The sequence below is a fragment of the Crocodylus siamensis genome, chromosome 15 (genome assembly GCF_052110815.1).
Source record: "Crocodylus siamensis isolate JL-2025a chromosome 15, ASM5211081v1, whole genome shotgun sequence".
Lineage (NCBI taxonomy): Eukaryota > Metazoa > Chordata > Crocodylia > Crocodylidae > Crocodylus > Crocodylus siamensis.
The window spans coordinates 44,826,451-44,839,807 of NC_143409.1; the positions used below are offsets into that span (position 1 = coordinate 44,826,451).

Consider the following 13,357-nt stretch of genomic DNA (forward strand, 5'->3'; position numbering starts at 1 on the left):
TGACTGGCTTCCAGATGTGATGCCTTCAGCCCCTGCAGCATTTCCTGTTGCTACAAATGAATAGGTGATGCCCCCTGGCACCTTCTGTGGGAGTGGGGCTGCAGAAAGCTGGAGGAGAGATCCCAGCATGCCCAGGCTGGCTTCTGCAGCAGCCAGGAAAGGAAATCCTTCGTGGATGATCCCTACTTGCTGCCATCTGGCAGGGCCTTGTCATGCTTCTGACTATGTTAACTCCCTCAGCTCCGTTCTTGGGGACTTTTGTAGTCATTTTGGGCAATGGCAGGACAAAGGGGTGTGAACTCCTTAGTGACAGACTCCTGCAGCATTTGGCAAATCTTTCTCTCACATCCGTGGTCAAATTGCCAGATCTGGGGTCAGGGGTGGAGTTCCCCCCGCGTCGCGGTAGCAAGGAACTTTTGGAGATTTTTTGCCTTTCTCCATAAGATGAGGTCTGCTCATCTTAGCAGCAGGTGAACAACTTTTTCCTAAAAAAATCCCTGGCACTGTAGGAGCCATTGCATTGACCAAGGCACTGGTGGTATCTTGGGTCTCTTCTGCTTTCTTCCTGTGGCATATAGAAGGATTTTGTTGTTTTATAGTTTTGTGGTGTGTAGAGGGGTTGGAGCAAATGCTCCTTTGGACTCTTTTGGTTTCCTGCAAATGCAAGGGACTGGACCCTCTACAGCTGCAGCGGCCCCTTCCAGGCCTAAGTTATCAGCTGCCTTAACATCTGGCCCTCGGTGGTCTTGCATGCCGAGTGGTCAGGTGTTGTCCACTTTTTTCCCTCTTGCACTTGGCCAGTAGATTGACATTCCTGGCTCCTTTTGTGAACAAGATTCTTCTTTAAAAGAGCAAAGCAAATGCAGGGCGCCAGCTTCTGGATGTGATTCCCGGTGTTGGCTCTGAGCCCTAGGTGCTGTGCATGTTGGCAACTGCCTCATCTCGCTGCCTCTTGCCAGCTGGTATCACCTATGAGAGAGAAGTGACTGCGGCATGAGGCTCTTATGATTGTAGGTCTTTTGTAGGAGCTGGCTGTTGAGTGAGGTGTGGAATGAGGGCTTGCTAGCCCACAGTGCTGGCACGTTACCCTACAAAGAGGATGTTCATAATAAAATCAAACCCTTACTTGTGAAAGAGAAACTACTTCTGCACATTTGTGAGCCAGTGAGTGAGATCCCATCAAGGTTATTTGTCAGTTAACGGCCTACAAGGAGCACTCTGTGTTAAGTCCCCAGCTTCCTGATTCCAAAGAGGGTTCTTGTGTAACCGGCTGCTTTGTCTCTGCAACTTCTGCACAAGGAAGAAAACAGTGCATTTGTACATGGGAGGGACAGGTGGTGTGCCTTTGGACGGGCTTTGCTGCTTCTACAGCATGGGACCCCTAGAGAGGCACTTCAGTCTCAGAGGCCAGTAGGCCAATCCATGCAACCCTATCTGGGATGCATGTTAAGCTGGTGTCTCACAAATTAAAGTGGTTGCTTTAGAGTATCTGGGGAGGGACATGATTGAAGAAATGCAGGGGTTGGTAGATGCAAATGCTCCCTGATGATGCTTTTCCTGGAATCGGAGGAAAACGGGACTGAGTTTCTGCAAGTTTATATATAGGGAGTACCTTGGGGAGCTCCCGCTGTCACGTCCTCTCTTGAGAGCTTTGCGCTGAGGCATGTGTGTGTATGAGAGAAGCGTCTCACCTGTTGGTGCAGATGTGGAACAGCTGTTATGCTAGTGTAGGCTGCACACCTTCAGTGAGGGCAGGGATGAGTGCTCATTTGGCACAACTGCATCTCAGAGTTGATATGCCAGCTGCCTGTTCTTCACAGGCGTTCTGTACATTTCTGCTGTGAAATCCAGTGTCTGGCTTGGCAAGACACATCTTTCTTTTTTTATCCCCTTTGAGAAATCCCAGCTTAAAATGTGCAAAAGCAAATTGCTGCCTTGTCTGACTTGGGGAGAAAAATCCACATACCAGCAGACTGAGCTGCAAGCTTTTAATAGGGGCTGGAAAGAGACTGGGATGGAGGGAGTTACCAAAAGTAGGATCCAGACAGTGCTAGCAGTTAGTTCATGGACCAAGGGCATGATTATTTTCCACAGGTGCTGAGCAAACCCGGCTCCTGCTGGCATCAGTGGCAGGTGTGGTTGTGCAGACCTGTGAAAAGCAGGCTCCGTGCACCTGTGTCTCCACAATCATGGCTGTGTGCTGTTAAAGTGCCTGCCGGGAGACCTACCCTGTTTCATGGTGTCAGGCCTTGCAAAGTAGATGCTGTGCAGTTCTTCTCTGCCAGATGCTCTGTGGGCTTATGCTGGCTTCAAGGGAGTTAGGAACTGGGTCAGGATGACTGGAGGAATGAGTGTAGGAAATATAAGGAACAGAATACATCCAGATGGTGAAGAGGTGAGGCTGAGATTTGACTCGATGGACCTTATTACAGCAAAAGCTGCATTAACCGGCACTTTATTAGCCGGACAACTCTATTAACCAGCGTCCGAGGGACGTAGCAAAAGCGGAAGTGGAAGCACCACTTAGTTTCATAGTTTCTAGGGTCGGAAGGGACCCGAGTAGATCATCTAGTCCGACCCCCTGCCATGGCAGGAAAGAGTACTGGGGTCAAATGGCCCCAGCGTGGTGTTCATCCAACCTCCTCTTAAACACCCCCAGGGTAGGAGCCTGCACCACTTCTCTCGGAAGTTGGTTCCAGCTCCTAGCCACCCTGACCGCGAAGTCGCACCTCCTGATGTCTAGCCTGAATCTCCCCTCTGCCAGCTTGTGACCGTTATTCCTGGTCACTCCTGGCAGTGCTCGGGGGGAACAGGGACTCCCCCAATGCCTGCTGATCCCCCCTGACTAGTTTATAACAGGCCACAAGATCCCCCCTCAGCCTTCTCTTGTGGAGGCTGAACAGGTTCAGGTCCCGCAGCCTGTCCTCGTAGGGCCTGCCCTGCTGCCCCCTGATCATGCGAGTAGCCTCCTCTGAACCTCTCCATGCTGTCGACATCCCTCTTGAAGTGCAGCGCCCAGAACTGGACGCAGTACTCCAGCTGCAGCCTGACCAGTGCCGCATAGAGGGGGAGGATCACCTCCTTGGACCTGCTCGAGATGCATCTGTGGATGCATGCCAAGGTGGGGTTGGCCTTCCTGACCACGTCCCCGCACTGCCGGCCCATGTTCATCTTGGAGTCAGTGATGGCCCCAAGATCCTTTTCCGCCTCTGTGCTGACAAGAGGGGAGTTCCCCAACCGGTAGGTATGGTGCCGGTTGTTCCTCCCCAGGTGCATCACCTTGCACTTGTCTGTGTTGAATCCCATCCTATTCTCGTCTGCCTACCCTTGTAACCTGTCCAGGTCCGATTGTAGCCTGTTGCTTCCTTCTAGTGTGCCCACGTCCCCCCCACATGTTAGTGTCGTCAGCAAATTTGAACAGGGTGCTTTTTACCCCCTCGTCCAAGTCACTGATGAAGATGTTGAACAGTGCGGGCCCACGGACCAAGCCCTGGGGGACCCCACTGCCCACATCCCTCCAGGTTGAGAAGGACCTATCCACTACCACCCTCTGGGTGCGGCCCTCCAGCCAGTTGGCGACCCATTTGACTGTGTGGGTGTCTACAACACAGCTCCCCAGTTTCTTAATGAGAACAGGGTGAGAGACAGTGTCAAAAGCCTTCCGGAAGTCCAGGAAGACCTATATCCACTGCTACCCCGGCATCTAAGGATTTGGTGATCTGATCGTAAAAGGCCACCAGGTTGGTCTGACTGGACCTTCCACTGATGAACCCATGTTGGTTGCCCCTAAGCATGCAGTCTCCTGCTGGCCCCTCCTGGATGTGTGCCAGCATAATTTTCTCAAACAGCTTGCCTAGGATCAAGGTAAGACTAACTGGCCTATAGTTTCCCAGGTCCTCCTTCTTCCCCTTTTTGAAGATGAGAACCACGCTGGCCCTCTTCCAGTCCTCTGGCACCACACCAGAGCACCACGAGTGCTCGTACAGCCGTGCCAGGGGTCCTGCAATGACCATGGCCAATTCCTTTAGTACTCTGGGGTGGAGATCATCCAAACTGGCTGACTTGAATACGTCCAGTCCCTCCAGAAGTTCCCTAACTAGTTCCTCACTAACCCTTGGCCCAGGTGTGCCTCCCCCAGGGCCCAAGCGGGGCCCGGCAGGGAGGTGGCTGTTCTGGTCCCTACTTAGGAAGGCGGAGGCAAAGAAATCGTTAAACATGTTAGCTTTGTCATCTGGTGTGACGACCAAATTTCCCAACGCGCCCTGCAGGGGCCCCACATTACCCAGAACCTTCTTTTTACCCCCTATGTATTTAAAGAAAGACTTCTTATTTTCCTTAATCTGGGAAGCTAGTCCCAGTCCCATCTCTGCCTTGGCCTTCCTGACTGCCCCCCTACATCCCCGAGCAACTACAGAATAGTCCTCCCTGGTGATGACCCCTTCTTTCCATTGGGTGTATGCCTCCCTTTTAGCAAAGAGACATTCCCGGATGCTTTTGGTGAGCCATGGAGGCTTGTGTGCCCTCCTGCTCCCTTTGATCCTCGTTGGGATTACCTTCCTTTGGGCTTGGAGGATCGTCTCCTTAACGAGCGACCACTCTCCTTGGACACCTGGCTCCCCTCCCCTCCGGGACCTCAGTGCTTCCCCAACTATCCTCCTTAGCTCGTTGAAGTTTGCCCTCCTGAAGTCACTTCCAGGGGACTTCCCGTTTCACTGCTGTGAGCTGAGTTTTTTCTTTGCCAATTTTTTGGCCCACGGCCCAGGGCAAAGCAGCCTGCGCGGGGCCCCCCTCCCTGTCCCCTGGCATGACATCGGGGGGATGCTGGATAACAGAGCTTTTACTGTAGTATGTTTAAGCATCTGGAATGAAAGGCAGCTACACTGTGTTTATGGTCTTGGCTGTCTGTAGGCCAGTGTCTGTCTGGTAAGCTTATCATGATCCTATGTTCAGTCTGGGATTAGGATGTTGGGGTGGGGAGGGCCATAAAGGCTGCTTGACCGTGCCAACTCAGTATCTTTAAGGTGCTTCATATGCAGTCCTTGTAATGGCTGCTCCCTAAAAGAACGGATTGTCTCTGGCCTAGAACAGGCATGAGATTTGTCCTAAGCCAGTGCTTGGCAGCTAGATCCTAGGTTTCATCCTCCTCGCCAGTGTTCACAATTGCCTGGTACAGAGGGCATGTTGCTGCTGCTGACCGGCTTTCCCAGCCCTATATTTCACCACCATTCTCTGGTAGGAGCGCAGATCCAGTCCACGAGGGCAGCTTGGCAGTGCTGCTGCATGAAGATTTTGCAAGCAGCATCTCGGGCCTTGTGCCCCATCATGGAGGCCATGAGTGATGCATCCTTTCTGGTTGTCCTTGATTTCTCTTTAGAGTAAGAGATTCTCTGGGACTTAACCTAGATTTATTATAAGAGGGACCTGTGGATTCTCCCAAGGGCAAGAGGATTGAGAGCTGGAGACATTGCTTTGTCCTTACTGCCCTAAGTGGGTGTGTGTATGTGAGTGTGTGCATGTGTGAGAGAGAGAGAGATGTTCTGTAAAGGGTCTTTGCCTGTTACTCGGCCCTAAAAGTGCCCATAGCCTTTAAGGTCATTGTTTTACTTGGAAGCTAGGATTCAAGGACTACATGACTGGCGTTCTGTACAAGTTCAGCCTCTCAGTCCCTGTCAAGTGAAGAAAAATATTCATTCTGCCTTCCCAGATGTGGAAACGGGGGTGGAGAAAGGTGAAGGAACTTGGCTTGGTCACAGAGGAGCTAGGAGTCCTGACTTTCCATCAGCTCCACAATCCACTACCTTTAGTAGTAACATTTGACAATTCTCCCAAGCGCTGCACGCTAACTCTCCCACTCCTTTGTCCTTGAGTTCCTTCTGTTGCAGTTACTGGGTGTGTGTGTGTGTGTGATCGAGAAGGGTTAGTAAGCAACTAGGGGGGGAAAGGATCTTGCTGAAAGAGACCATCTTTCTACTTAAAGGCAAAACTGCCGCAACAGTACAAGGGATGTGGTTGTAGCAGTAGCTTCTGGGCCTTGCTGTATGGGATGCTACATGCGATTATCTCTTGTGGAGACGGTTTCAGAGGAATGGATAGACGGTGGCTGTGTACACACATTGAGAGAACCTGTGAGAATTCTCCTAGGTTTGTTCTTGTCATAGAGAAGCTTACCAGAGAGGCACATACACATTCAAATACTGAGGCCCTGAAGCATGGAGTGCTTGCACTGTGCAGCCGGGGGTGACCCTCTGCACACATTTCAGAATGCTTCTTTAGTCTGCCTGGCAACAGGTGGCAGCAATGCATAGGACAGCCCTGATTGGCTTGACCCAGACTGCCCATGGTCAGCCTGTTTTTCCCCATAGCAAATTTGTAGAGATTACTAAGGGGGAGTGTTCTGGAGCAGCAGAGTCCAGCAAGTAACACACGTTCCCTGGAGGCAGGGGGAGAAGCTGGAGGACCATGAGAAAAGCCAGTGGCATGTACAGACCTTTGCTTCCCCAGGAGAAACTCCTGGGAGTGATTTAACCCTGGCTGTTCCCCAGTTATCTTTCTCCTGGAGCAGCCATTTTTACCCTGGGAGAAAAGGCCCAACATTTGTCAGGCCTTGGTTTCCTCTGGAAGAGCAGCAGCTCTTCCAGAATAAACTGAAAAGGGCTCTCCTCCACAGGGCTATGCAGACATTCAAAGCTGGGCAGTAGCTAAGCAGCTGTTTGTGGTGGATGGTTTGGGATGTTTCTGTTTATGCCTGGGGGATGCAGGAAATGCTTTCCCTTCTCTCTGAATAGGCGCCAGCTGTGTTTACTGTCACTTCCCCTGAACTCTACCATTTCCTCCTAACCCTTTGTCCTGTTTGCTGGTAGCATACAAATGGAGCGGAGCACTGGCCACAGCACTTCTAGTAACCCCCACGGGACAAAGACTTGCTATGCTGGTTCAGACCAAGACGTGGTCATCCACAGCGGCTTATACCAGAAGCTTTGGAAGAAGATGCAAGTAACTCTGCAGGAGGCAGCTCGGGGCAGTCTGTTCTAGGGGGAGTTTTATTCTGACCTTCATAGGTTAAACCCTGAAGCTGGATAAATGACTTTGAAAACAGGCTGTGATAACTCTCTAGATTGTCTTGTCTAACCTGTAAATTCTAATCCTCTTCTGAATCCTGGCACCTGGTGTCAGGATCATCTTGTGGCAATGAGTCCCACGGGCTCATTATGTCATGTGAGACAGGAGTCTGCTGCTCCTGCTCCCACTTCCACCTCTTGTGCTACAAAAGAGGATGAGTTGAGGAGCCTGATATACTGTCTTTGTACAGGTTTAATCTAGTCTGGAGGACAGCCTGCATGGGCTTGTCTGCACCGCAGCTGCTGACAGGTCCTGGCACTGAGAGGCCAGGCCTGGCTGTGCCTGCTGGCCCACTCCAGACCTGGAAGTACAATAGTAAGGCTGCTCTTGCCTCATACCCTGTGGCCCTTCAAGTTCACAGGCATCTGAGGGCTTGAGAGTGCACGTGAAAGGATGAGCCCTGAGTGGCCACACGGACATATTTGCAGGCTTGGAGTGGTCCTGTGGGTGCGCATGTGTAGGGTGAGCTCAGGCCTATCCCCGCTGGGACCTGCCATGGTGTAGACAATGCTTACACAGCTCACAACAATCTTGTCTGAGTTGTGCCTAAACCCTTTTTAAACAAGCTGTGTGTGCTCTAGATTTGGGCCAGTGCAAGAAAATGATGGATCCTAGAAATTAATTATTTCCTTAGGGCAGGGGTGGTCAACCCCCAGGCCATGGATCAGATCTGGCATCTGGTGCTGGGTCATACGGCCTGCAGGACTCCTTACATGTCTGAAAATTTGGCAACAGGGCTTCCCTGCTGCCCTATTTCCGGGCCTGTGGGGAGCCTCGGGTGGGAGAGTGCAGCGGAAGACTGCTGTGCAGATCATGATCCCAACATGCAGGGTTAGATGGGAGCAGTGTGGGGCCCTGGCGCCCAATTCCAGTGCGTGGGGCCTGATCCTGGCACATGAGGGGTGATGTGGGGTCCTGGGGCCTGATCCCAGAGTGTGAGGGTAGTTCAGGCCCATTCCAGGAGTGTGGGGCTGGGTGGAGGCAGCACAGGGCCTAACTGAGCCCACAGACTGGCCCCATGACACATTTGGCCTTTAGGGTTAGCGGGAAAGAAAGTTGTGGACACATTCATGGTATCCTTTCCTAGGGCATGTTTGCTTGGCATAGGTGCCTCACTTCTGCTGCTGCCTGGAAGCAGGAAGATAAAGGAAGCAGCAAGACTAATGCGGAGGTGGCACCACATCCCTCAGGCTGGAAGCTTGCACATTGCCTTTACACAGACCTGGAAGTTCCTGGTGTGCTTCTCCCCACTTCCCATCCTTCTGCAGGCGGACGTGCCTCAGCTGTCAGCCAGCACCCATACAGACCGTCTGTGTCACTCCACTTTGGGGTGGAGTCCGCTGGCCTGGTGGGTTCACAGGTGTGAACCACTAGGCAATGTGGAGTGGCACAGATGCTTGTCCCGTGTGTCGTCTGGCCGTGGGCTGGGTGGGTTGCCAACCTCTGTTCAGCTGCTGAATTTAGCTGACCCCCTTCCTAGACACACAGGCTGAATTGTCACCCAACAGCTGTGGTCAGCTGTTCTCCCTTAAATGCTGAAGCACTGAACTTGTTAACCATTCCTGTGGGATCCCTTCTTGCTGTTCATATGTGTGTGACAGATTTCGTATCTGTGCTGTTCATGCCAGATTAGGGACTAACATGTTTGAAAAGAGTTTTTTATATGTTTGATGCAAAGAAAAGCCATTTTAGTGAGGGCTCCTGGGGTGAGGCTCCAGTCTGCCTGATTTATGGAGCTAGTAAAATTATTTTTGGTCTTAGCATGAAGCTGTGTCCTGTCCCCCATGCCTCCCCCCTCCCAACTCAGAGAAGTATCTTGCAAGGGAGGGGTTTTTCTCAGTGAGCTGCATTGATGAGATGTGTAATGGAAATGATCTGTTTGTAAGCAACCTGCCGGTAGCGTCCAGAGGGCTGAGAGTATGACGTTGGTGAGCCACCTGCTCCTTGGGGTTGTAAGCCAATTTCTGTTCTGTTGCAGAGCTGGCTTCGTGATCTTTGGGAAGAGCCAGAGCAATTCATTATTTAAACACTAAAGCAGGTTCTTTTCTCCCATCCATCATTCAGCTGGTTGTTAACCCAGAGCTATAGATGAACAGGAGCAGTCTTCATATTACCCAGCTTTAGACTGGACTATGAAATGCAGGGACAGAAGCATTGTGACTGGCAGCAGGCCCAAACTTGCCTCTCAGTTGTGCTGAAAGGCACACCTCCATGACAGATGCTTTGTATGACAGAAGCCAGGGAAGTAGAAATATCAGGACCACTCAGCCCAGCTACGTCCCTGCTGTTCAGTTGTGTGTCTTAGGTGTCAAACAAACATGCACTCACGCTAAGATCATCATTTTAGTGCAGTGACATCTCTTGATGAAGAACGATCATCCAAAATTGAAGGGCCCATCTGCAGCTGTCCAAGGGCTCTCTGCTACCATATGGCTGCTCGGACCTGAGGATAACATGCTCTCACAGTATAGACGAGACCTCAGTGATGTTTTGCGCTCCAGCCACAGCCCTGATGCGCAGAGGGACAACACTAGAGTGTCCCGAGGGCTGGCATTGCTTGACAAATGGTGAAATACTGCACAGGAGTAGCCACATTGTCAAAGGTCTGTGACTGCCAGAAAAATGGAGTTGCCAAGTGCATACAGTACTGTAACTTCTGCATCTGCATGAGGCTTGTGCAGTGTGGAAACCTGGTGGCCTAGCTGTCCTTTCTGCTCTTTTTCAGGATTGTTTTTGTGGCAGTTGAGTCTCCCTTGGGCTGCTGCTTCCCACCTGCAGCAGCTCATCCTGTGTCCCTGAGATCTGACTTGTGTGGGATGCATCACGTTTAAAGGTGCCTGTTTGAAAGTGCTGGATTCCCTAGGCAGCAGTCTATAAACAGTGCATCAGCTGATCCATAACACGTGATACAAAATAACCAGGCTGCACAAAGACCTGGTTCCCCACATCCTCTGAATGGTAATGACACTGCAAACAGAGGATTATGTCTTCAGGCTGGAACAAAGAAGCAGAAGAAGCAAGAATGGCCCTGTTCCTGGGGATTAAAAGGCAAGGCGAAGGTAGGTGGTGTGAAACCTCACGTCCGAGACACTTAGTACTAGATCTGCGGGGTAGTGGTGGCAGTGCCTGGTCAGAGGCTTTCAGGCATGTGGCGATTCTGCTTGTTCTCGTGTTCTCCTGCCCCAAGCATGGGACTTGCCAGACCCTTGTCTGCTCCTGCTGTTGGAGTGGAGAGGGGCTGGAAGTGACAGTGGTGCTGAAGCGTCATGCAGTAGCAAGGCTCGAAGGTGGGCTCTCCTCACCACCATTGTGTCCCCTTTGTTTAGTAAGAGAAGGGCACTGATTCTCCTCGAGCTGATCCAGGGAGCCATTATTCACACAAGGTAAAGTGGCATCAGAAACAAGCCTGCCGCGAACGGGGAGGGGGCTGGATTAAATGACCTCATGAGGTCCCTTCCAGATCTATTTCCCTACGAGCCGATACATCTGTGCCCCAGGAAGTAGCTCCCAGTTCCCTGTACGAAGTAACCCTTGGAAGCACCCCTGCTAAATGCACTCTCCAAGATGAGCCAGCACAACTACTGCAGATTTAAAAGGATCAGATGAGGGAGAAGACACAGGGCAGGGCTGGATGGGACCAGTTTTATAGCTCTTGATTTAGCAGCATACACAGCACTGTTCCCATTCAGGAACCTCTTGTGCTTACTCGTGGCACCGCTTGTGCTTGCGCTTCCTCGTGGTATCTGTTACGCTGCCTGGGGGATGTCTCGGCAGCACTCGGCTGGCTCGTGGGATTGAAGTGCGTGTGGAAGGCCCGTTCCTCTAGCTCTGCAATCTGCGGGTGTCAGTGTTTTGAGCTCTGCTCTCATAGTGACAGCCATTCAGTTAGGATCTGGGGTGGCTGTGACGGCCAGAAAGACAGTAGGTCTATGCCCACCTGCTCTGCTGCTCCAGATTCTCCAAGGAGCAGTGGAGAGTCGCTTGTGTCAGTGATGCAAATGTTTTCCCTTTTGGCCAACGAAGGGCCCCCCAGCCTGGGGGAATCTCACACACGCTGAGAGGAGACGGCGAGCTCTTCCCCTGCGTTTCTGTCCCTTTTGAATCATTTTGGTTTATCTTCCTTGCTCCAAACTGCATTTCAAGCCTACTGGAAGGGCTTGGATCTCAAACCATCCTTTTCTTTGGAGCCAAATTTAGCTGGGCATGTTTTGAAATCCCAGGTCTTCTGTTGACATTGGCTGCAAGCTCAGAAATTAAATGTAACCCTGAAGCTTTAAAACTCAGCTTTGAAATCTGGGATGCCCTCCTGGTGCTGAGCTTCTGCTTCCCCACATGCCTCCTCTTGGACTGTGCTGCGTGCAGCTACCATGAGTTTTTGTGCGCCAGCTCAGTGGGCCTGTTACAGTCTCTGTCCCAACTAGCCGTACTTGCTGTCTCTTGATTTTGCAGGGCAGGATGCATTTGTTTAGCAAATGCTTGCTGCAGGAATGGTGTGCAGGATTCAAATCCCTCGTTAAAGCAGCGTCAGCAGCCTCTCTGAACGTTTGCTTTTTTTCATGCCTGCAATTACCAAGTGGTTTAGTTTACTGTTCAGATTGGCTTCCTGGAGGTCCTCATCCCCTGTCAGCTGGAGGTTTGCTTCCATAGCTTTTGCGGCAGAAAATTGGGGTTTGGCAGACAGCAGAAGAGCTCTGATGTGGCCTGCAAAACTTCTGCAGATCTCCAAATGCAGCCCAGCAAGATTTTAAACCAGCTCTCTTCTTTCTGTTTCTTGTCTGCTGCACTTTTCATGTCAACTTCTCAAGGAGCAGTGGTCTCAATTGCAGCAAGGGAAGTTTAAGTTGGATATTAGGAAGAACTTTCTCACTAGAAGGATAGTAAAACCCTGGAACAGGTTACCCAGGGAGGTTGTGGATGCTCCATCCTTGGAGGTTTTTCAGAGTTGGCTGGACAAAGCTTTGGCTGGGATTGATGTAGTTGGGGCTGGTCCTGCTTTGAGCAGGGGGTTGAACTAGATGTGACCTCCTGAGGCCCCTTCCCACCCTCATTTTCGATGATTCTCTTACACCTCATCAGTTAGTTTTAAATTAGGTTGCATACATAAGAATTCATCTCCAACATTTCATTAACCTTCCAACTAACCCTTTATATTCAGGTAGTGTGTAGCCTTCTTTCCAACGCGCTATTCATAAGTACGTACATTTGTGGAAGCAGTGGTGCCAGGGAAATTGAAGACAGCCATAGGATCTGTTATCATTGGAATACCTACACAGCAAAAATGGAAAGAGAGAGAGATGTCCTGTATGTGAATGTACTTCCATAGGAAGAATATCCTACGTGCTCATTACCCAGTGCTTCATGTGGCTGGTTCTAAAATAGGAGCTATCTGATTTGTGGTAGGGATGATTTTTTTAAATATCTTTTATATATTGAATACAAGTGTGTGTGTGTGTTCTAACTTTTGTCAAAGCAATCTCTGATTTCTTTTCCTTTTCCCTCCACCTAGTAAAGGGGAATATGCCATGCAGATGGTTAGAGTTGCTGGCAAATCCAAATGTCCTTTTCTAAGTGCATCACCACAGTGCAGCCAGGCACACTGCAAAGCCTTCTTTGGTAGTATGTCCTCCATCATGCTGTGCTCCTCCACATGCCTCGCCACGGCTTCTGAGCACAGGTCTCTGTGCAGCACTGAGCTGAGCGATGAGTCCTTTCTGTGGAGTTGGGGAAAACGTGTCCCTCTCAGACACGTGAGAGGAACGCATGGAAGGGACTCCAGCGCTTTAGAGAGGACACAGGCATAGGCACTGAAAAGTGGATGAGTTTCTAGCCTGAATGAAAACAGAACTAAGGCCTTAGCCTCGTGCCCTCAGCTGACTCAGTTCGCTTGAGTTGCAAGCACCACTTAACTCTGGATGGGAGAAGGGTTAGCAAAACCCCCAAGCAAGAGCCTGGGCTAGTGCTGCAGTGAAGACATGCCCCGCGTTGTTGCCAGCGTCAGGCCCAGGTTAGTGAAATGGTTCTGATTGCTTTTCCTTTTGAACTTGGCCCTTGTGACGCACATGCTTGAGGGCTGGGTTCTTTCAACCAGCTCCCTGGAAACTTCCCCCCCGCCCGTCCTGAGTTGGCAGGATGTAGTTTATTTTGAGCCTGTTAGAGCCATTGAGTCTGAACTCAGCCATTTCCCCTTGCCAGGAACTGTCTTGCACAGTTAAACTCTGTGATGTTAGTATTGATGAAA

General features: G+C 50.9%; 1 protein-coding gene across 3 annotated transcripts in view; it reads left to right on the forward strand.

The window, feature by feature from the left end:
- The window catches only part of GRAMD2A (GRAM domain containing 2A), a 63,674-nt gene that overhangs the window by 6,003 nt on the left and 44,314 nt on the right, over positions 1-13,357 (forward strand). The window contains exon 2 of one of the 3 annotated variants that reach the window (XM_090029208.1): positions 9,845-10,178. The exons of the other annotated variants lie outside the window; for them this stretch is intronic. The gene's annotated coding sequence lies outside the window, so the exon portion shown is untranslated. The remainder of the gene's footprint in view (positions 1-9,844; positions 10,179-13,357) is intronic. 3 annotated transcript variants of the gene reach the window in all.